Source organism: Schistocerca piceifrons, unplaced genomic scaffold (assembly GCF_021461385.2).
Source record: "Schistocerca piceifrons isolate TAMUIC-IGC-003096 unplaced genomic scaffold, iqSchPice1.1 HiC_scaffold_574, whole genome shotgun sequence".
Classification (NCBI taxonomy): domain Eukaryota; kingdom Metazoa; phylum Arthropoda; class Insecta; order Orthoptera; family Acrididae; genus Schistocerca; species Schistocerca piceifrons.
The window spans coordinates 244,131-266,248 of record NW_025728815.1 but is presented as its reverse complement, the minus strand read 5'-3'; the positions used below and the strand labels follow the sequence as shown (position 1 = coordinate 266,248).

At 48.1% G+C, this 22,118-nt stretch overlaps 19 non-coding genes across 19 annotated transcripts; all 19 read left to right on the top strand.

Annotated features, from left to right (window-relative positions):
• Positions 1-1,788: 1,788 nt before the first annotated feature.
• Trnat-ugu lies at positions 1,789-1,860 on the top strand. Its single transcript has one exon. It is a non-coding gene; the product is annotated as a tRNA-Thr (tRNA).
• Positions 1,861-2,106: 246 nt separating this feature from the next.
• On the top strand, positions 2,107-2,178 carry Trnat-ugu. The gene has a single exon. It is a non-coding gene; the product is annotated as a tRNA-Thr (tRNA).
• A 246-nt stretch (positions 2,179-2,424) lies between these two features.
• On the top strand, positions 2,425-2,496 carry Trnat-ugu. The gene has a single exon. It is a non-coding gene; the product is annotated as a tRNA-Thr (tRNA).
• Positions 2,497-2,742: 246 nt separating this feature from the next.
• On the top strand, positions 2,743-2,814 carry Trnat-ugu. Its single transcript has one exon. It is a non-coding gene; the product is annotated as a tRNA-Thr (tRNA).
• A 246-nt stretch (positions 2,815-3,060) lies between these two features.
• Positions 3,061-3,132, top strand: Trnat-ugu. Its single transcript has one exon. It is a non-coding gene; the product is annotated as a tRNA-Thr (tRNA).
• A 246-nt stretch (positions 3,133-3,378) lies between these two features.
• On the top strand, positions 3,379-3,450 carry Trnat-ugu. The gene has a single exon. It is a non-coding gene; the product is annotated as a tRNA-Thr (tRNA).
• A 246-nt stretch (positions 3,451-3,696) lies between these two features.
• Positions 3,697-3,768, top strand: Trnat-ugu. Its single transcript has one exon. It is a non-coding gene; the product is annotated as a tRNA-Thr (tRNA).
• A 246-nt stretch (positions 3,769-4,014) lies between these two features.
• Trnat-ugu lies at positions 4,015-4,086 on the top strand. Its single transcript has one exon. It is a non-coding gene; the product is annotated as a tRNA-Thr (tRNA).
• Positions 4,087-6,158: 2,072 nt separating this feature from the next.
• On the top strand, positions 6,159-6,230 carry Trnat-ugu. The gene has a single exon. It is a non-coding gene; the product is annotated as a tRNA-Thr (tRNA).
• A 246-nt stretch (positions 6,231-6,476) lies between these two features.
• On the top strand, positions 6,477-6,548 carry Trnat-ugu. Its single transcript has one exon. It is a non-coding gene; the product is annotated as a tRNA-Thr (tRNA).
• Positions 6,549-6,794: 246 nt separating this feature from the next.
• Trnat-ugu lies at positions 6,795-6,866 on the top strand. Its single transcript has one exon. It is a non-coding gene; the product is annotated as a tRNA-Thr (tRNA).
• A 246-nt stretch (positions 6,867-7,112) lies between these two features.
• On the top strand, positions 7,113-7,184 carry Trnat-ugu. Its single transcript has one exon. It is a non-coding gene; the product is annotated as a tRNA-Thr (tRNA).
• A 246-nt stretch (positions 7,185-7,430) lies between these two features.
• Positions 7,431-7,502, top strand: Trnat-ugu. The gene has a single exon. It is a non-coding gene; the product is annotated as a tRNA-Thr (tRNA).
• Positions 7,503-7,748: 246 nt separating this feature from the next.
• Positions 7,749-7,820, top strand: Trnat-ugu. The gene has a single exon. It is a non-coding gene; the product is annotated as a tRNA-Thr (tRNA).
• A 246-nt stretch (positions 7,821-8,066) lies between these two features.
• Trnat-ugu lies at positions 8,067-8,138 on the top strand. Its single transcript has one exon. It is a non-coding gene; the product is annotated as a tRNA-Thr (tRNA).
• Positions 8,139-14,126: 5,988 nt separating this feature from the next.
• On the top strand, positions 14,127-14,198 carry Trnat-ugu. Its single transcript has one exon. It is a non-coding gene; the product is annotated as a tRNA-Thr (tRNA).
• A 246-nt stretch (positions 14,199-14,444) lies between these two features.
• On the top strand, positions 14,445-14,516 carry Trnat-ugu. The gene has a single exon. It is a non-coding gene; the product is annotated as a tRNA-Thr (tRNA).
• Positions 14,517-14,762: 246 nt separating this feature from the next.
• Trnat-ugu lies at positions 14,763-14,834 on the top strand. The gene has a single exon. It is a non-coding gene; the product is annotated as a tRNA-Thr (tRNA).
• A 246-nt stretch (positions 14,835-15,080) lies between these two features.
• On the top strand, positions 15,081-15,152 carry Trnat-ugu. The gene has a single exon. It is a non-coding gene; the product is annotated as a tRNA-Thr (tRNA).
• The last annotated feature ends 6,966 nt before the right edge of the window (positions 15,153-22,118 follow it).

Here is a 22,118-nt window from a genome sequence, read left to right as displayed (position 1 = left end):
TGGGCCACTTTTGTCGATCGCCATACGTCCTTGGGGATTATCATTGATCGGTGTCCTCTAAAAATGGCGGCTCTCAATTGGAAATCTGTCACCGAGAAGATACAGGGGGCTCTGATGGTCCATGAGCAGCGCTCTGCTACCATTTTGCAAAAAGTCAGAATTTTAGACACCTACGTCCTATGTAAAGCTTATTATGTTGCTCAGCTGTTCCCACTTCCCATGATGGTGGCGAAAAGGTTGCGCCAATTGTCTAGCAGGTTTATATGGAAGGGCCATCTATTCAAGTTACGTTACGAGGTAATGACGAAACCGCGTCTCTCCGGAGGCTTGGGCCTCTCTGACATTACTCGCAAGGCGTCTGCTTTGTACGTCCGCCGAACGACTCTAATTGTTACGCAAGAAGTGACTTTAATTACATCCAGGCTTTTTACTGTTGTGCGTCCGGCGAGCCTTGCTCCACCTGTCGATGTCGGACGCCTAAATTATAAGTTGAAACACATTCGGGAATTTTACATTGCGGTGAGTTACCTCGGTGACGTCTTCTTGCGGCGACCGGTGCCAACGACCAAGAGCTTGATTGCCCGCTGGGAGGGGCTGGCCAGTCCCAATCCAATAGAACTGGCGTCTCCATCCGTGTCCTGGAGGACCGTCTGGAAGAACGTTAGTCTGCCGATCCACTCTATGGCCGTGGCGTCCACGTGGTATAGGGTAATAAATAATTTGGTTCCCACCAATGTACGACTGCACCGTATTGGTCTTTCTGACACGGACACCTGTACTCGGTGTGGTCTCCTGGATACCCTTGAACATCGATTCACCTGCTGTGGGCACCTTGCTAATTGGCGTTGGCTCAAGAAACAACTTGCTTTTGTCACTAGGTCTGCTGAAGCCGCTTATACTATTGACATCATCGTCCGGCCCGATTCTTCCTTTTTTCCGCGGACGAAGCTCCATACCGTCATGTGGTTGATTGGCCATTTCGTACATTTTGTCAACAGTTGTCATGAAGAGGATGGACACCTAGCGTTTCGGCAGTACATGCTTACTGCTTACTGGCAGCGCTTGCGATTGCCAGGCCTCCGAGATGATTTTGCCAATATGCTTAGCCTGACATTTGAAAGAGAGGGTGTTGGCTAAGGTCACCTGTGTGAGCCATTTTCTTTTATACTGTTTCTGAATTTGCCGCCTTTATGTAAAAAAAAAAAAAAAAAAAAAAAAAAAAAAAAAACAAGTGGTTAAGGCGTCTGACTAGAAATCAGATTCCCTCTGGGAGCGTAGGTTCGAGTCCTACCGGCTGCGTCCCTTTTCTTTTTATTTTTTTGTTCAAGAAGAAGGAGCAGAAAATGTCGCAGTTTGCCTGTCGTTTTGGTACCTCGCTACACCTCACCTCTCACAGCCGTTTATAGCGCCTGTCCTTTTGATAAGGGCGAATTCCAAGCGTCAGCTTTCGCGTCAGCTCTAAATAACTAAAAAAAAAAAAAAAAGGGGCAGAGCACTGGTCTTGTAAACCAGGGGTCGTGAGTTCGATTCTCACAGGGGGCAGCACAATTTTAAATGGGCCAATGTAATGCTTTGAACCGAAAATTTCAAAATAGCGTGTCTTTTCGGGCCTGAGCCAAGATCACAGATGACGATAGACGAAAGACGGCAGCACCCATCAGTCATCGCTGTGGACCTCAGTGGTAGCGAATTGTTGTGGCAGAGTAAATGTTTGTACGCATTTTCAGGACTCTGAAATGTATTTTTCTCGAGGGCTGTAGCGATCGCAAAGAGGTGTAAGCTGTAGCAGCCTCCTTAGCTCAGGGGCAGAGCACTGGTCTTGTAAACCAGGGGTCGTGAGTTCGATTCTCACAGGGGGCAGCACAATTTTAAATGGGCCAATGTAATGCTTTGAACCGAAAATTTCAAAATAGCGTGTCTTTTCGGGCCTGAGCCAAGATCACAGATGACGATAGACGAAAGACGGCAGCACCCATCAGTCATCGCTGTGGACCTCAGTGGTAGCGAATTGTTGTGGCAGAGTAAATCTTTGTACGCATTTTCAGGACTCTGAAATGTATTTTTCTCGAGGGCTGTAGCGATCGCAAAGAGGTGTAAGCTGTAGCAGCCTCCTTAGCTCAGGGGCAGAGCACTGGTCTTGTAAACCAGGGGTCGTGAGTTCGATTCTCACAGGGGGCAGCACAATTTTAAATGGGCCAATGTAATGCTTTGAACCGAAAATTTCAAAATAGCGTGTCTTTTCGGGCCTGAGCCAAGATCACAGATGACGATAGACGAAAGACGGCAGCACCCGTCAGTCATCGCTGTGGACCTCAGTGGTAGCGAATTGTTGTGGCAGAGTAAATCTTTGTACGCATTTTCAGGACTCTGAAATGTATTTTTCTCGAGGGCTGTAGCGATCGCAAAGAGGTGTAAGCTGTAGCAGCCTCCTTAGCTCAGGGGCAGAGCACTGGTCTTGTAAACCAGGGGTCGTGAGTTCGATTCTCACAGGGGGCAGCACAATTTTAAATGGGCCAATGTAATGCTTTGAACCGAAAATTTCAAAATAGCGTGTCTTTTCGGGCCTGAGCCAAGATCACAGATGACGATAGACGAAAGACGGCAGCACCCATCAGTCATCGCTGTGGACCTCAGTGGTAGCGAATTGTTGTGGCAGAGTAAATCTTTGTACGCATTTTCAGGACTCTGAAATGTATTTTTCTCGAGGGCTGTAGCGATCGCAAAGAGGTGTAAGCTGTAGCAGCCTCCTTAGCTCAGGGGCAGAGCACTGGTCTTGTAAACCAGGGGTCGTGAGTTCGATTCTCACAGGGGGCAGCACAATTTTAAATGGGCCAATGTAATGCTTTGAACCGAAAATTTCAAAATAGCGTGTCTTTTCGGGCCTGAGCCAAGATCACAGATGACGATAGACGAAAGACGGCAGCACCCGTCAGTCATCGCTGTGGACCTCAGTGGTAGCGAATTGTTGTGGCAGAGTAAATCTTTGTACGCATTTTCAGGACTCTGAAATGTATTTTTCTCGAGGGCTGTAGCGATCGCAAAGAGGTGTAAGTTGTAGCAGCCTCCTTAGCTCAGGGGCAGAGCACTGGTCTTGTAAACCAGGGGTCGTGAGTTCGATTCTCACAGGGGGCAGCGCAATTTTAAATGGGCCAATGTAATGCTTTGAACCGAAAATTTCAAAATAGCGTGTCTTTTCGGGCCTGAGCCAAGATCACAGATGACGATAGACGAAAGACGGCAGCACCCATCAGTCATCGCTGTGGACCTCAGTGGTAGCGAATTGTTGTGGCAGAGTAAATCTTTGTACGCATTTTCAGGACTCTGAAATGTATTTTTCTCGAGGGCTGTAGCGATCGCAAAGAGGTGTAAGCTGTAGCAGCCTCCTTAGCTCAGGGGCAGAGCACTGGTCTTGTAAACCAGGGGTCGTGAGTTCGATTCTCACAGGGGGCAGCACAATTTTAAATGGGCCAATGTAATGCTTTGAACCGAAAATTTCAAAATAGCGTGTCTTTTCGGGCCTGAGCCAAGATCACAGATGACGATAGACGAAAGACGGCAGCACCCGTCAGTCATCGCTGTGGACCTCAGTGGTAGCGAATTGTTGTGGCAGAGTAAATCTTTGTACGCATTTTCAGGACTCTGAAATGTATTTTTCTCGAGGGCTGTAGCGATCGCAAAGAGGTGTAAGCTGTAGCAGCCTCCTTAGCTCAGGGGCAGAGCACTGGTCTTGTAAACCAGGGGTCGTGAGTTCGATTCTCACAGGGGGCAGCACAATTTTAAATGGGCCAATGTAATGCTTTGAACCGAAAATTTCAAAATAGCGTGTCTTTTCGGGCCTGAGCCAAGATCACAGATGACGATAGACGAAAGACGGCAACACCCATCAGTCATCGCTGTGGACCTCAGTGGTAGCGAATTGTTGTGGCAGAGTAAATCTTTGTACGCATTTTCAGGACTCTGAAATGTATTTTTCTCGAGGGCTGTAGCGATCGCAAAGAGGTGTAAGCTGTAGCAGCCTCATTAGCTCAGGGGCAGAGCACTGGTCTTGTAAACCAGGGGTCGTGAGTTCGATTCTCACAGGGGGCAGCACAATTTTAAATGGGCCAATGTAATGCTTTGAACCGAAAATTTCAAAATAGCGTGTCTTTTCGGGCCTGAGCCAAGATCACAGATGACGATAGACGAAAGACGGCAGCACCCGTCAGTCATCGCTGTGGACCTCAGTGGTAGCGAATTGTTGTGGCAGAGTAAATCTTTGTACGCATTTTCAGGACTCTGAAATGTATTTTTCTCGAGGGCTGTAGCGATCGCAAAGAGGTGTAAGCTGTAGCAGCCTCCTTAGCTCAGGGGATTATTGTCCCTGGAACCGCTGCTTCGGACTATTGCTCTCAAGCTTCAGGGTATGTCCCTCTCTGGTGGGAAGCTCTCTGTTAAGGCATATGCGGATGATGTCGTTGTTCTCCTCCGTCAACGTGATGATATCCCGTTGTTGAAAGGGGCGGTTGATGCATACTGTCGTGTCTCTGGAGCGCGTCTCAATCAGGGTAAATGTAAGTTCCTTGATATTCGAGGATTTCGCGATGCTGACGTCCCTTGGGCCACTTTTGTCGATCGCCATACGTCCTTGGGGATTATCATTGATCGGTGTCCTCTAAAAATGGCGGCTCTCAATTGGAAATCTGTCACCGAGAAGATACAGGGGGCTCTGATGGTCCATGAGCAGCGCTCTGCTACCATTTTGCAAAAAGTCAGAATTTTAGACACCTACGTTCTATGTAAAGCTTATTATGTTGCTCAGCTGTTCCCACTTCCCATGATGGTGGCGAAAAGGTTGCGCCAATTGTCTAGCAGGTTTATATGGAAGGGCCATCTATTCAAGTTACGTTACGAGGTAATGACGAAACCGCGTCTCTCCGGAGGCTTGGGCCTCTCTGACATTACTCGCAAGGCGTCTGCTTTGTACGTCCGCCGAACGACTCTAATTGTTACGCAAGAAGTGACTTCAATTACATCCAGGCTTTTTACTGTTGTGCGTCCGGCGAGCCTTGCTCCACCTGTCGATGTCGGACGCCTAAATTTTAAGTTGAAACACATTCGGGAATTTTACATTACGGTGAGTTACCTCGGTGACGTCTTCTTGCGGCGACCGGTGCCAACGACCAAGGGCTTGATTGCCCGCTGGGAGGGGCTGGCCGGTCCCTATCCAATAGAACTGGCGTCTCCATCTGTGTCCTGGAGGAACGTCTGGAAGAACGTTAGTCTGCCGATCCACTCTATGGCCGTGGCGTCCACGTGGTATAGGGTAATAAATAATTTGGTTCCCACCAATGTACGACTGCACCGTATTGGTCTTTCTGACACGGACACCTGTACTCGGTGTGGTCTCCTGGATACCCTTGAACATCGATTCACCTGCTGTGGGCACCTTGCTAATTGGCGTTGGCTCAGGAAACAACTTGCTTTTGTCACTAGGTCTGCTGAAGCCGCTTATACTATTGACATCATCGTCCGGCCCGATTCTTCCTTTTTTCCGCGGACGAAGCTCCATACCGTCATGTGGTTGATTGGCCATTTCGTACATTTTGTCAACAGTTGTCATGAAGAGGATGGACACCTAGCGTTTCGGCAGTACATGCTTACTGCTTACTGGCAGCGCTTGCGATTGCCAGGCCTCCGAGATGATTTTGCCAATATGCTTAGCCTGACATTTAAAAGAGAGGGTGTTGGCTAAGGTCACCTGTGTGAGCCATTTTCTTTTATACTGTTTCTGGATTTGCCGCCTTTATATATGTTTCTTCTCTACACCAGGACTGAAGTTTTCGTGTTTTAATAAAAAAAAAAAAAAAAAAAAAAAGGGGCAGAGCACTGGTCTTGTAAACCAGGGGTCGTGAGTTCGATTCTCACAGGGGGCAGCACAATTTTAAATGGGCCAATGTAATGCTTTGAACCGAAAATTTCAAAATAGCGTGTCTTTTCGGGCCTGAGCCAAGATCACAGATGACGATAGACGAAAGACGGCAGCACCCGTCAGTCATCGCTGTGGACCTCAGTGGTAGCGAATTGTTGTGGCAGAGTAAATCTTTGTACGCATTTTCAGGACTCTGAAATGTATTTTTCTCGAGGGCTGTAGCGATCGCAAAGAGGTGTAAGCTGTAGCAGCCTCCTTAGCTCAGGGGCAGAGCACTGGTCTTGTAAACCAGCGGTCGTGAGTTCGATTCTCACAGGGGGCAGCACAATTTTAAATGGGCCAATGTAATGCTTTGAACCGAAAATTTCAAAATAGCGTGTCTTTTCGGGCCTGAGCCAAGATCACAGATGACGATAGACGAAAGACGGCAGCACCCATCAGTCATCGCTGTGGACCTCAGTGGTAGCGAATTGTTGTGGCAGAGTAAATCTTTGTACGCATTTTCAGGACTCTGAAATGTATTTTTCTCGAGGGCTGTAGCGATCGCAAAGAGGTGTAAGCTGTAGCAGCCTCCTTAGCTCAGGGGCAGAGCACTGGTCTTGTAAACCAGGGGTCGTGAGTTCGATTCTCACAGGGGGCAGCACAATTTTAAATGGGCCAATGTAATGCTTTGAACCGAAAATTTCAAAATAGCGTGTCTTTTCGGGCCTGAGCCAAGATCACAGATGACGATAGACGAAAGACGGCAGCACCCGTCAGTCATCGCTGTGGACCTCAGTGGTAGCGAATTGTTGTGGCAGAGTAAATCTTTGTACGCATTTTCAGGACTCTGAAATGTATTTTTCTCGAGGGCTGTAGCGATCGCAAAGAGGTGTAAGCTGTAGCAGCCTCCTTAGCTCAGGGGCAGAGCACTGGTCTTGTAAACCAGGGGTCGTGAGTTCGATTCTCACAGGGGGCAGCACAATTTTAAATGGGCCAATGTAATGCTTTGAACCGAAAATTTCAAAATAGCGTGTCTTTTCGGGCCTGAGCCAAGATCACAGATGACGATAGACGAAAGACGGCAGCACCCATCAGTAATCGCTGTGGACCTCAGTGGTAGCGAATTGTTGTGGCAGAGTAAATCTTTGTACGCATTTTCAGGACTCTGAAATGTATTTTTCTCGAGGGCTGTAGCGATCGCAAAGAGGTGTAAGTTGTAGCAGCCTCCTTAGCTCAGGGGCAGAGCACTGGTCTTGTAAACCAGCGGTCGTGAGTTCGATTCTCACAGGATGCAGCACAATTTTAAATGGGCCAATGTAATGCTTTGAACCGAAAATTTCAAAATAGCGTGTCTTTTCGGGCCTGAGCCAAGATCACAGATGACGATAGACGAAAGACGGCAGCACCCATCAGTCATCGCTGTGGACCTCAGTGGTAGCGAATTGTTGTGGCAGAGTAAATCTTTGTACGCATTTTCAGGACTCTGAAATGTATTTTTCTCGAGGGCTGTAGCGATCGCAAAGAGGTGTAAGCTGTAGCAGCCTCCTTAGCTCAGGGGCAGAGCACTGGTCTTGTAAACCAGGGGTCGTGAGTTCGATTCTCACAGGGGGCAGCACAATTTTAAATGGGCCAATGTAATGCTTTGAACCGAAAATTTCAAAATAGCGTGTCTTTTCGGGCCTGAGCCAAGATCACAGATGACGATAGACGAAAGACGGCAGCACCCGTCAGTCATCGCTGTGGACCTCAGTGGTAGCGAATTGTTGTGGCAGAGTAAATCTTTGTACGCATTTTCAGGACTCTGATATGTATTTTTCTCGAGGGCTGTAGCGATCGCAAAGAGGTGTAAGCTGTAGCAGCCTCCTTAGCTCAGGGGCAGAGCACTGGTCTTGTAAACCAGGGGTCGTGAGTTCGATTCTCACAGGGGGCAGCACAATTTTAAATGGGCCAATGTAATGCTTTGAACCGAAAATTTCAAAATAGCGTGTCTTTTCGGGCCTGAGCCAAGATCACAGATGACGATAGACGAAAGACGGCAGCACCCGTCAGTCATCGCTGTGGACCTCAGTGGTAGCGAATTGTTGTGGCAGAGTAAATCTTTGTACGCATTTTCAGGACTCTGAAATGTATTTTTCTCGAGGGCTGTAGCGATCGCAAAGAGGTGTAAGCTGTAGCAGCCTCCTTAGCTCAGGGGCAGAGCACTGGTCTTGTAAACCAGGGGTCGTGAGTTCGATTCTCACAGGGGGCAGCACAATTTTAAATGGGAGAGTTCCGCTTTAGACGCCGTGCAGTGTGGACGTGCCTAGTCTTCCGCTCCGCCGTAGCGTTACGTATAGTGGACTATCGTTGTTTACGTGTTGTGTTGCAACTTCTGTGAGTGTTTCTCCGTCGTTGTTTCGTACCTTGTGTTACTTTCTGTCCTTATTTCAGTGTGTTGTGTGTAGCGGTTTCGACCGCCTATTTTGAAAATGTCGTCCCAGGTTATTCCTCGTCAGGCTACAGTTAGTTTTACTTTCGACAAGTCAACCCGCAATGTGCAACCTAGTTCCCTTGAGATTCATGATTGGTTGGTAGATACCTTTGGTGTTCATTCGGATCAGGTGCACACTGCTTATTTTGATACTGAACTGTATGTTTTCTTTGTTAAGTTCATGGACCCACTTCAGGTTGATAAAATTCTTTCTAAATATGGTCATCAAGTTCTCTTTCGGCATCGGGATGATTCTGTAAGTACCGTTGTGCTTTCCAATGCTTCCATCACGTATACCAATGTTCGTGTTTACAACCTTCCACCGGAGGTGGATAATGTCTATCTTAAGGAGGGTCTACAAAAGTATGGTGATGTAAAGAGCATTCGCCTTGAACGCTGGTCAAGCCAACATCGCCTGCAATGTTACAGTGGTATTCGTTCAGTCGAAATGCACATTAAGCAGAATATTCCATCTCACCTGCAGATCGGTGGATATCGTGTCCATGTAACATATAGTGGTCAGGTTGGCACCTGTTTTTTGTGCAATGAAAGTGGTCACGTGCGTACTGACTGTCCGCGGAGGGTTTTTGTTTTAAAAAATTCTCTCGAACAGCGTCGCAAGTTAACGGTCGCTGACCTCGTTGCAGGTGGTTCTGCTCTTGGTGTAGCACAGTCCAGTGGTAGTAGCGCCCCGCCACAGGTTTTGCGCACCCCTGACACAGAATTTCCTCCTTTGCGTGCTAAATCTGATGTTGTTCCGTCTGTCCCTCAGGTGGGTGTGCCACTTTTGAATAATAAGAGGCGTCGCCCACACGATGGAAATAGTACGGATGAGGATCTCCCTGAGATGCCCCAGTCCGAGCGACCGGCATCCTCCGAGCCACTGTGTACTGAAGCTGCTCCCTGCCATCCTGAGGTAGCGGTTCCGGTGGCGGCTGCTGGCCCCCCTCCGGCCTCCGACGCAGCTTCTCTCGAGTCGGGTCGTCGGTCGGGCCTGTTGGCGCCGTCTTCCAAACCGACTTCGATGTCACAACAAGTGGAGCCGCGACAACTTCCTGCTTCGCTGCCCCATACCTCTGCCAGCGGAGCTGCTCCGCTTCCTTCCAACTCTGCGGCCTCGGACCTTCCTGCTCACGTTTCGCCTCCGTGCAGTCCATGTTTGCCGGAAGCTAGTGCAGGTGTTGACCATTCCGTTTCGTCGGATGTTTCCGCCGCGACCCCGGATCCCGCATGTGGACCGGCGCGGGTGGTGTCGGATACAGAACTTGACCCTCCTACGTCACCGGCGGCTGAAGCTTCCTTGCCCGTCAGCCGACGCAAGTTACGCGTTCAGCCGAACGTTAATGCTGTTCGTAAAAAACCGAAACGTAAGGGATCCGCGGAACGGGGTAGCAGTCCCCCTCCCTCGGATGCCTCCGTCACCCCTGGTATGGACTGTGACGCTGGTGCGTCGGTGTAGGTGATTTGTTTTCTCGCTTTTCTCTCTATGGTTCAAGCATACACCTTTCTTACCTTAAATGTTAACCGTATTGAGTCCGACGTTCGCATTGCCTCTTTGCGGCAGTTTATTTACGACGCCTGTGCGGACGTAGTGTTTTTGCAGGAAGTGTTGTTTTCTGATCTCTCTCTACCTGGATTTCAAACTGCTTTTAATGTCGCGCCGGAATATTCAACAGGAACTGCTCTTTTCTTTCGAGAGGGCATTCCTATTACTGACATTGAATTCCTTGACTCTGGCCGTGGGATTGGTTGTCGTCTTTTTGATCTCCGCCTCGTTGTTTTGTATGCCCCCTCTGGTTCGGGTCACACTGTGGCTCGATCGCGCTTTTATAAAGAAGAGCTTATTTATCTTTTGCGCCAGAGTCCTCGGAGTCTCCTGCTCGGAGGCGATTTTAATTGTGTTTTACGCCCTGCAGACCAGTCCCCCAATTTTAATTATTGCCGTGATTTACATGACTTAGTTCGTACGATGCATCTGCGTGATGTTTGGGAACACAAATATCCAACCCTGGTGAAATATACGTTTTTTACCGGGTCCTCATGCAGTAGACTCGACAGATTCTATTTATCTGATTTTTTATGTGATAAAATTCTTTCTGTCGATGTTACTCCTACTAGTTTTTCTGACCATTGTGCGTTTACTGCAACTGTAAATCTTAGTCACCAACCTGCAAAACTTTATCGTTCCCAGTGGATGTTAAATGTTTCCCACCTTGCCGACAGTGCTATGGATGATGTTATAAGTGGCGTGTGGGAGCGATGTCTTCGCTCTGTCCCGCGATACCCCTCCTTGCTGGTTTGGTGGACTGCGTTTGCCAAGCCCAAGATTCGTCAGACTTTGATTTTTTACTGTGCTGCAAGGGCGCGTGATTTTAAGAACACGTATGAATATTACTACTCTGTCCTGCGTGAACTATATGACGCGGCGGGTACCTCTCCTCTGCGGATCCATGATGTTCGTCGTATTAAAGCCAAGCTCTTGAGCCTTAAACGACGACAGATGGATGGTCTGCGAGTTAAGTCGAAACCTCACTCTCTTGTTGAAGGTGAACTGACATCCTTGTACCACCTGCTACGGCATCAGACTCGTCGTCGTCGCTCCTTCATCTCTTCTCTTACGGTGGATGATGGACGACAGCTTATTGCACAGGAGGAAATGGTTCGTGCTCTTCATCAGTATTATACTAGTCTATATTCTGCCGATGATTCTGGTGAGTCTCTTTCGGATGATGTCCTTGGGGATCTAACTGCGACGATCGCGCCTGACGCGAACGGCGAATTTCTCCGGGAGTTCCAGGTAGATGATGTTTTCGATTTTATTGCTCGCTCTCCGTCCAGTAAATCGCCGGGTCCAGACGGCCTGCCTAAAGAATTTTATCTCCGTTTTTGGCCTCTTTTGGGTGGCATTTTTACGCAGATTTTAAATGAGATTGTCAGGGGGGTGGATGTGCCTGCCGCTTTTAAAGTAGGGAAAATTGTTTTAATTCCGAAGTCCTCTGGTCGTTTATCTGCTGCCAATCTTCGTCCGCTCACATTGCTGAACTTTGACTACAAGACAGCTGCTAGAGCGCTCAATAGCCGGTTGTCTTCTCTGCTTCGGGGTGTGATTGGTGCACATCAATGTTGTTTTCATGATAGATCTATTCTGACACCAGTAGCCGAATATCGGGATGTTGTCTCGGTTGCGGCGGTTACAAACGTACATTGTGCCTTTGCCATCCTTGATTTTTACAAGGCTTTTGATCACGTCAGTCATGTGTTTTTAGATCATGTTTTAGGTACAATAGGTTTTAACGCTTCATCACGTGATGTTCTTGGCAATTTGTATAGGGGAATAACAGCTCGGGTGTCAGTCAATGGGCAGCTGACGCCGCCCATTGCTATCCGCCGCGGAGTGCCTCAGGGTAGTCCGCTCTCTATGTCTTTATTCGTATTGTCCCTGGAACCGCTGCTTCGGACTATTGCTCTCAAGCTTCAGGGTATGTCCCTCTCTGGTGGGAAGCTCTCTGTTAAGGCATATGCGGATGATGTCGTTGTTCTCCTCCGTCAACGTGATGATATCCGGTTGTTGAAAGGGGCAGTTGATGCATACTGTCGTGTCTCTGGAGCGCGTCTCAATCAGGGTAAATGTAAGTTCCTTGATATTCGAGGATTTCGCGATGCTGACGTCCCTTGGGCCACTTTTGTCGATCGCCATACGTCCTTGGGGATTATCATTGATCGGTGTCCTCTAAAAATGGCGGCTCTCAATTGGAAATCTGTCACCGAGAAGATACAGGGGGCTCTGATGGTCCATGAGCAGCGCTCTGCTACCATTTTGCAAAAAGTCAGAATTTTAGACACCTACGTTCTATGTAAAGCTTATTATGTTGCTCAGCTGTTCCCACTTCCCATGATGGTGGCGAAAAGGTTGCGCCAATTGTCTAGCAGGTTTATATGGAAGGGCCATCTATTCAAGTTACGTTACGAGGTAATGACGAAACCGCGTATCTCCGGAGGCTTGGGCCTCTCTGACATTACTCGCAAGGCGTCTGCTTTGTACGTCCGCCGAACGACTCTCATTGTTACGCAAGAAGAGACTTCAATTACATCCAGGCTTTTTACTGTTGTGCGTCCGGCGAGCCTTGCTCCACCTGTCGATGTCGGACGCCTAAATATTAAGCTGAAACACATTCGGGAGTTTTACATTGCGGTGAGTTACCTCGGTGACGTCTTCTTGCGGCGACCGGTGCCAACGACCAAGGGCTTGATTGCCCGCTGGGAGGGGCTGGCCGGTCCCAATCCAATAGAACTGGCGTCTCCATCTGTGTCCTGGAGGAACGTCTGGAAGAATGTTAGTCTGCCGATACACTCTATGGCCGTGGCGTCCACGTGGTATAGGGTAATAAATAATTTGGTTCCCACCAATGTACGACTGCACCGTATTGGTCTTTCTGACACGGGCACCTGTACTCGGTGTGGTCTCCTGGATACCCTTGAACATCGATTCACCTGCTGTGGGCACCTTGCCAATTGGCGTTGGCTCAGGAAACAACTTGCTTTTGTCACTAGGTCTGCTGAAGCCGCTTATACTATTGACATCATCGTCCGGCCCGATTCTTCCTTTTTTCCGCGAACGAAGCTCCATACAGTCATGTGGTTGATTGGACATTTCGTACATTTTGTCATCAGTTGTCAAGAAGACGATGGACACCTAGCGTTTCGGCAGTACATGCTTACTGCTTACTGGCAGCGCTTGCGATTGCCAGGCCTCCGTGATGATTTTGCAAATATGCTTAGCCTGACATTTGAAAGAGAGGGTGTTGGCTAAGGACACCTGTGTGAGCCATTTTCTTTTATACTGTTTCGGGATTTACCGCCTTGGTGTATGTTTCTTCTCTACATCCAGGACTGAAGTTTTCGTGGACCTTTAGGGCGCTCAAGAAAAACAAACGAGCGACCACGAACCGAGACAGTAGGGGATAATACTACGCCCTTGTACAGGTGCCTTTCGGAAACAGGACGGTGGAGTCATCGTGGCCAGGCCTCGGGCTTCGACCCCTGCCCACTTTGCTTCCGCAGGCCTGAATCTCACTGTCACCTCTAACTTTACACAATGAAAAAAAATATGAATTTATTATGCACTCCCAGTATATCAAAATTGAGGTACAAATCCACCCTTTGCTGTTTGCATTAGAAACCAATTATATCTTCTTTTTATTTAAGTGTGTGTGTGTGTGTGTGTCTGTGTGTGTGTGTGTGTGTGTGTGTGTCTGTGTGTGTTCCCTTTGGACTTAAAAGAATGCTGTAAAAAAAAAAAAAAAAAAAAAAAAGGGGTATGATTCCTGCTTGGGGTGCAGGAGGTCCCGGGTTCAAATCCCGGACGAGCCCTAGCGTTTTGTGCAAACTGATCGCACGTCAGTGGCTGAGTCAGCGCAAATAGCTCGCCGTCAATATAAAAAAAAAAAAAAAAAAAAAAAAAAGGGGCAGAGCACTGGTCTTGTAAACCAGGGGTCGTGAGTTCGATTCTCACAGGGGGCAGCACAATTTTAAATGGGCCAATGTAATGCTTTGAACCGAAAATTTCAAAATAGCGTGTCTTTTCGGGCCTGAGCCAAGATCACAGATGACGATAGACGAAAGACGGCAGCACCCATCAGTCATCGCTGTGGACATCAGTGGTAGCGAATTGTTGTGGCAGAGTAAATCTTTGTACGCATTTTCAGGACTCTGAAATGTATTTTTCTCGAGGGCTGTAGCGATCGCAAAGAGGTGTAAGCTGTAGCAGCCTCCTTAGCTCAGGGGCAGAGCACTGGTCTTGTAAACCAGGGGTCGTGAGTTCGATTCTCACAGGGGGCAGCACAATTTTAAATGGGCCAATGTAATGCTTTGAACCGAAAATTTCAAAATAGCGTGTCTTTTCGGGCCTGAGCCAAGATCACAGATGACGATAGACGAAAGACGGCAGCACCCGTCAGTCATCGCTGTGGACCTCAGTGGTAGCGAATTGTTGTGGCAGAGTAAATCTTTGTACGCATTTTCAGGACTCTGAAATGTATTTTTCTCGAGGGCTGTAGCGATCGCAAAGAGGTGTAAGCTGTAGCAGCCTCCTTAGCTCAGGGGCAGAGCACTGGTCTTGTAAACCAGGGGTCGTGAGTTCGATTCTCACAGGGGGCAGCACAATTTTAAATGGGCCAATGTAATGCTTTGAACCGAAAATTTCAAAATAGCGTGTCTTTTCGGGCCTGAGCCAAGATCACAGATGACGATAGACGAAAGACGGCAGCACCCGTCAGTCATCGCTGTGGACCTCAGTGGTAGCGAATTGTTGTGGCAGAGTAAATCTTTGTACGCATTTTCAGGACTCTGAAATGTATTTTTCTCGAGGGCTGTAGCGATCGCAAAGAGGTGTAAGCTGTAGCAGCCTCCTTAGCTCAGGGGCAGAGCACTGGTCTTGTAAACCAGGGGTCGTGAGTTCGATTCTCACAGGGGGCAGCACAATTTTAAATGGGCCAATGTAATGCTTTGAACCGAAAATTTCAAAATAGCGTGTCTTTTCGGGCCTGAGCCAAGATCACAGATGACGATAGACGAAAGACGGCAGCACCCGTCAGTCATCGCTGTGGACCTCAGTGGTAGCGAATTGTTGTGGCAGAGTAAATCTTTGTACGCATTTTCAGGACTCTGAAATGTATTTTTCTCGAGGGCTGTAGCGATCGCAAAGAGGTGTAAGCTGTAGCAGCCTCCTTAGCTCAGGGGCAGAGCACTGGTCTTGTAAACCAGGGGTCGTGAGTTCGATTCTCACAGGGGGCAGCACAATTTTAAATGGGCCAATGTAATGCTTTGAACCGAAAATTTCAAAATAGCGTGTCTTTTCGGGCCTGAGCCAAGATCACAGATGACGATAGACGAAAGACGGCAGCACCCGTCAGTCATCGCTGTGGACCTCAGTGGTAGCGAATTGTTGTGGCAGAGTAAATCTTTGTACGCATTTTCAGGACTCTGAAATGTATTTTTCTCGAGGGCTGTAGCGATCGCAAAGAGGTGTAAGCTGTAGCAGCCTCCTTAGCTCAGGGGCAGTTCCGCTTTAGACGCCGTGCAGTGTGGACGTGCCTAGTCTTCCGCTCCGCCGTAGCGTTACGTATGGTGGACTATCGTTTTTGTTTACGTGTTGTGTTGCAACTTCTGTGAGTGTTTCTCCGTCGTTGTTTCGTACCTTGTGTTACTTTCTGTCCTTATTTCAGTGTTTTTTGTGTAGCGGTTTCGACCGCATATTTTGAAAATGTCGTCCCAGGTTATTCCTCGTCAGGCTACAGTTAGTTTTGCTTTTGACAAGTCAACCCGCCATGTGCAACCTAGTTCTCTTGAGATTCATGATTGGTTGGTAGATACCTTTGGTGTTCATTCGGATCAGGTGCACACTGCTTATTTTGATACCGAACTGTATGTTTTCTTTGTTAAGTTTATGGACCCACTTCAGGTTGATAAAATTCTTTCTAAATATGGTCATCAAGTTCTCTTTCGGCATCGGGATGATTCTGTAAGTACCGTGCTGCTTTCCAATGCTTCCATCACGTATACCAATGTTCGTGTTTACAACCTTCCACCGGAGGTGGATAATGTCTATCTTAAGGAGGGTCTACAGAAGTATGGTGATGTAAAGAGCATTCGCCTTGAACGCTGGTCAAGCCAACATCGCCTGCAATGTTACAGTGGTATTCGTTCAGTCGAAATGCACGTTAAGCAGAATATTCCATCTCACCTGCAGATCGGTGGATATCGTGTCCATGTAACATATAGTGGTCAGGTGGGCACCTGTTTTTTGTGCAATGAAAGTGGTCACGTGCGTACCGACTGTCCGCGGAGAGTTTTTGTTTTAAAAAATTCTCTCGAACAGCGTCGCAAGTTAACGGTCGCTGACCTCGTTGCAGGTGGTTCTGCTCTTGGTGTAGCACAGTCCAGTGGTAGTAGCGCCCCTCCACAGGTTTTGCGCACCCCTGATACAGAATTTCCTCCTTTGCGTGCTAAATCTGATGTTGTTCCGTCTGTCCCTCAGGTGGGTGTGCCACTTTTGAATAATAAGAGGCGTCGCCCACACGATGGAAATAGTACGGATGAGGATCTCCCTGAGATGCCCCAGTCCGAGCGACCGGCATCCTCCGAGCCACTGTGTACTGTAGCTGCTCCCTGCCCTCCTGAGGTAGCGGTTCCGGTGGCGGCTGCTGGCGCCCCTCCGGCCTCCGACGCAGCTTCTCTCGAGTCGGGTCGTCGGTCGGGCCTGTTGGCGCCGTCTTCCGAACCGACTTCGATGTCACAACAAGTGGAGCCGCGACAACTTCCTGCTTCGCTGCCCCATACCTCTGCCAGCGGAGCTGCTCCGCTTCCTTCCAACTCTGCGGCCTCGGACCTTCCTGCTCACGTTTCGCCTCCGTGCAGTCCATGTTTGCCGGAAGCTAGTGCAGGTGTTGACCATTCCGTTTTGTCGGATGTTTCCCCCGCGACCCCGGATCCCGCATGTGGACCGGCGCGGGTGGTGTCGGATACAGAACTTGACCCTCCTACGTCACCGGCGGCTGAAGTTTCCTTGCCCGTCAGCCGACGCAAGTTACGCGTTCAGCCGAACGTTAATGCTGTTCGTAAAAAACCGAAACGTAAGGGATCCGCGGAACGGGGTAGCAGTCCCCCTCCCTCGGATGCCTCTGTCACCCCTGCTATGGACTGTGACACTGGTGCGTCGGTGTAGGTGATTTGTTTTCTCGCTTTTCTCTCTATGGTTCAAGCATACACCTTTCTTACCTTAAATGTTAACCGTATTGAGTCCGACGTTCGCATTGCCTCTTTGCGGCAGTTTATTTACGACGCCTGTGCGGACGTAGTGTTTTTGCAGGAAGTGTTGTTTTCTGGTCTCTCTCTACCTGGATTTCAAACTGTTTTTAATGTCGCGCCGGAATATTCAACAGGAACTGCTCTTTTCTTTCGAGAGGGCATTCCTATTACTGACATTGAATTCCTTGACTCTGGCCGTGGGATTGGTTGTCGTCTTTTTGATCTCCGCCTCGTTGTTTTGTATGCCCCCTCTGGTTCGGGTCACACTGTGGCTCGATCGCGCTTTTATAAAGAAGAGCTTATTTATCTTTTGCGCCAGAGTCCTCGGAGTCTCCTGCTCGGAGGCGATTTTAATTGTGTTTTACGCCCTGCAGACCAGTCCCCCAATTTTAATTATTGCCGTGATTTACATGACTTAGTTCGTACGATGCATCTGCGTGATGTTTGGGAACACAAATATCCAACCCTGGTGAAATATACGTTTTTTACCGCGTCCTCATGCAGTAGACTCGACAGATTCTATTTATCTGATTTTTTATGTGATAAAATTCTTTCTGTCGATGTTATTCCTACTAGTTTTTCTGACCATTGTGCTTTTACTGCAACTGTAAATCTTAGTCGCCAACCTGCAAAACTTTATCGTTCCCAGTGGATGTTAAATGTTTCCCACCTTGCCGACAGTGCTATGGATGATGTTATAAGTGGCGTGTGGGAGCGATGTCTTCGCTCTGTCCCGCGATACCCCTCCTTGCTGGTTTGGTGGACTGCGTTTGCCAAGCCCAAGATTCGTCAGACTTTGATTTTCTACTGTGCTGCTAGGACGCGTGATTTTAAGAACACGTATGAATATTACTACTCTGTCCTGCGTGAACTATATGACGCGGCGGGTACCTCTCCACTGCGGATCCATGATGTTCGTCGTATTAAAGCCAAGCTCTTGAGCCTTAAACGACGACAGATGGATGGTCTGCGAGTTAAGTCGAAACCTCACTCTCTTGTTGAAGGTGAACTGACATCCTTGTACCACCTGCTACGGCATCAGACTCGTCGTCGTCGCTCCTTCATCTCTTCTCTTACGGTGGAAGATGGGCGACAGCTTATTGCACAGGAGGAAATGGTACGTGCTCTTCATCAGTATTACACTAGTCTATATTCTGCCGATGATTCTGGTGAGTCTCTTTCGGATGATGTCTTTGGGGATCTAACTGCGACGATCGCGCCTGACGCGAACGGCGAATTTCTCCGGGAGTTCCAGGTAGATGATGTTTTCGATTTTATTGCTCGCTCTCCGTCCAGTAAATCGCCGGGTCCAGACGGCCTGCCTAAAGAATTTTATCTCCGTTTTTGGCCTCTTTTGGGTGGCATTTTTACGCAGATTTTAAATGAGATTGTCAGGGGGATGGATGTGCCTGCCGATTTTAAAGTAGGGAAAATTGTTTTAATCCCGAAGTCCTCTGGTCGTTTATCTGCTGCCAATCTTCGTCCGCTCACATTGCTGAATTTTGACTATAAGACAGCTGCTAGAGCGCTCAATAGCCGGTTGTCTTCTCTGCTTCGGGGTGTGATTGGTGCACATCAATGTTGTTTTCATGATAGATCTATTCTGACACCAGTAGCCGAATATCAGGATGTTGTCTCGGTTGCGGCGGTTACAAACGTACATTGTGCCTTTGCCTTCCTTGATTTTTATAAGGCTTTTGATCACGTCAGTCATGTGTTTTTAGATCGTGTTTTAGGTACAATAGGTTTTAACGCTTCATCACGTGGTGTTCTTGGCAATTTGTATAGGGGAATAACAGCTCGGGTGTCAGTCAATGGGCAGCTGACGCCGCCCATTGCTATCCGCCGCGGAGTGCCTCAGGGTAGTCCGCTCTCTATGTCTTTATTCGTATTGTCCCTGGAACCGCTGCTTCGGACTATTGCTCTCAAGCTTCAGGGTATGTCCCTCTCTGGTGGGAAGCTCTCTGTTAAGGCATATGCGGATGATGTCGTTGTTCTCCTCCGTCAACGTGATGATATCCCGTTGTTGAAAGGGGCGGTTGATGCATACTGTCGTGTCTCTGGAGCGCGTCTCAATCAGGGTAAATGTAAGTTCCTTGATATTCGAGGATTTCGCGATGCTGACGTCCCTTGGGCCACTTTTGTCGATCGCCATACGTCCTTGGGGATTATCATTGATCGGTGTCCTCTAAAAATGGCGGCTCTCAATTGGAAATCTGTCACCGAGAAGATACAGGGGGCTCTGATGGTCCATGAGCAGCGCTCTGCTACCATTTTGCAAAAAGTCAGAATTTTAGACACCTACGTTCTATGTAAAGCTTATTATGTTGCTCAGCTGTTCCCACTTCCCATGATGGTGGCGAAAAGGTTGCGCCAATTGTCTAGCAGGTTTATATGGAAGGGCCATCTATTCAAGTTACGTTACGAGGTAATGACGAAACCGCGTCTCTCCGGAGGCTTGGGCCTCTCTGACATTACTCGCAAGGCGTCTGCTTTGTACGTCCGCCGAACGACTCTAATTGTTACGCAAGAAGTGACTTCAATTACATCCAGGCTTTTTACTGTTGTGCGTCCGGCGAGCCTTGCTCCACCTGTCGATGTCGGACGCCTAAATTTTAAGTTGAAACACATTCGGGAATTTTACATTGTGGTGAGTTACCTCGGTGACGTCTTCTTGCGGCGACCGGTGCCAACGACCAAGGGCTTGATTGCCCGCTGGGAGGGGCTGGCCGGTCCCAATCCAATAGAACTGGCGTCTCCATCTGTGTCCTGGAGGAACGTCTGGAAGAACGTTAGTCTGCCGATCCACTCTATGGCCGTGGCGTCCACGTGGTATAGGGTAATAAATAATTTGGTTCCCACCAATGTACGACTGCACCGTATTGGTCTTTCTGAAACGGACACCTGTACTCGGTGTGGTCTCCTGGATACCCTTGAACATCGATTCACCTGCTGTGGGCACCTTGCTAATTGGCGTTGGCTCAGGAAACAACTTGCTTTTGTCACTAGGTCTGCTGAAGCCGCTTATACTATTGACATCATCGTCCGGCCCGATTCTTCCTTTTTTCCACGGACGAAGCTCCATACCGTCATGTGGTTGATTGGTCATTTCGTACATTTTGTCAACAGTTGTCATGAAGAGGATGGACACCTAGCGTTTCGGCAGTACATGCTTACTGCTTACTGGCAGCGCTTGCGATTGCCAGGCCTCCGAGATGATTTTGCCAATATGCTTAGCCTGACATTTGAAAGAGAGGGTGTTGGCTAAGGTCACCTGTGTGAGCCATTTTCTTTTATACTGTTTCTGGATTTGCCGCCTTTATATATGTTTCTTCTCTACACCAGGACTGAAGTTTTCGTGTTTTAATCTTTATTTTAGTCAGCAGTCTACATTATATAGTCATGTTTTAGGATTTTAATTTCAGTACTGTCATAAAAAAAAAAAAAAAAAAAAAAAAAAAAGTCGGTAGAGCGCTACACCTTCAACCAAAGGTAAAAATATAAAAAAAAAAAAAGTGGCTAGGATACCTGGCTTTCACCCAGGAGGCCCGGATTAAAAATAAAAAAAAAAAAAGGGGCAGAGCACTGGTCTTGTAAACCAGGGGTCGTGAGTTCGATTCTCACAGGGGGCAGCACAATTTTAAATGGGCCAATGTAATGCTTTGAACCGAAAATTTCAAAATAGCGTGTCTTTTCGGGCCTGAGCCAAGATCACAGATGACGATAGACGAAAGACGGCAGCACCCGTCAGTCATCGCTGTGGACCTCAGTGGTAGCGAATTGTTGTGGCAGAGTAAATCTTTGTACGCATTTTCAGGACTCTGAAATGTATTTTTCTCGAGGGCTGTAGCGATCGCAAAGAGGTGTAAGCTGTAGCAGCCTCCTTAGCTCAGGGGTCAGTTCCGCTTTAGACGCCGTGCAGTGTGGACGTGCCTAGTCTTCCGCTCCGCCGTAGCGTTACGTATAGTGGACTATCGTTTTTGTTTACGTGTTGTGTTGCAACTTCTGTGAGTGTTTCTCCGTCGTTGTTTCGTACCTTGTGTTACTTTCTGTCCTTATTTCAGTGTTTTTTTGTGTAGCGGTTTCGACCGCATATTTTGAAAATGTCGTCCCAGGTTATTCCTCGTCAGGCTACAGTTAGTTTTGCTTTTGACAAGTCAACCCGCCATGTGCAACCTAGTTCTCTTGAGATTCATGATTGGTTGGTAGATACCTTTGGTGTTCATTCGGATCAGGTGCACACTGCTTATTTTGATACCGAACTGTATGTTTTCTTTGTTAAGTTTATGGACCCACTTCAGGTTGATAAAATTCTTTCTAAATGTGGTCATCAAGTTCTCTTTCGGCATCGGGATGATTCTGTAAGTACCGTGCTGCTTTCCAATGCTTCCATCACGTATACCAATGTTCGTGTTTACAACCTTCCACCGGAGGTGGATAATGTCTATCTTAAGGAGGGTCTACAGAAGTATGGTGATGTAAGGAGCATTCGCCTTGAACGCTGGTCAAGCCAACATCGCCTGCAATGTTACAGTGGTATTCGTTCAGTCGAAATGCACGTTAAGCAGAATATTCCATCTCACCTGCAGATCGGTGGATATCGTGTCCATGTAACATATAGTGGTCAGGTGGGCACCTGTTTTTTGTGCAATGAAAGTGGTCACGTGCGTACCGACTGTCCGCGGAGAGTTTTTGTTTTAAAAAATTCTCTCGAACAGCGTCGCAAGTTAACGGTCGCTGACCTCGTTGCAGGTGGTTCTGCTCTTGGTGTAGCACAGTCCAGTGGTAGTAGCGCCCCTCCACAGGTTTTGCGCACCCCTGATACAGAATTTCCTCCTTTGCGTGCTAAATCTGATGTTGTTCCGTCTGTCCCTCAGGTGGGTGTGCCACTTTTGAATAATAAGAGGCGTCGCCAACACGATGGAAATAGTACGGATGAGGATCTCCCTGAGA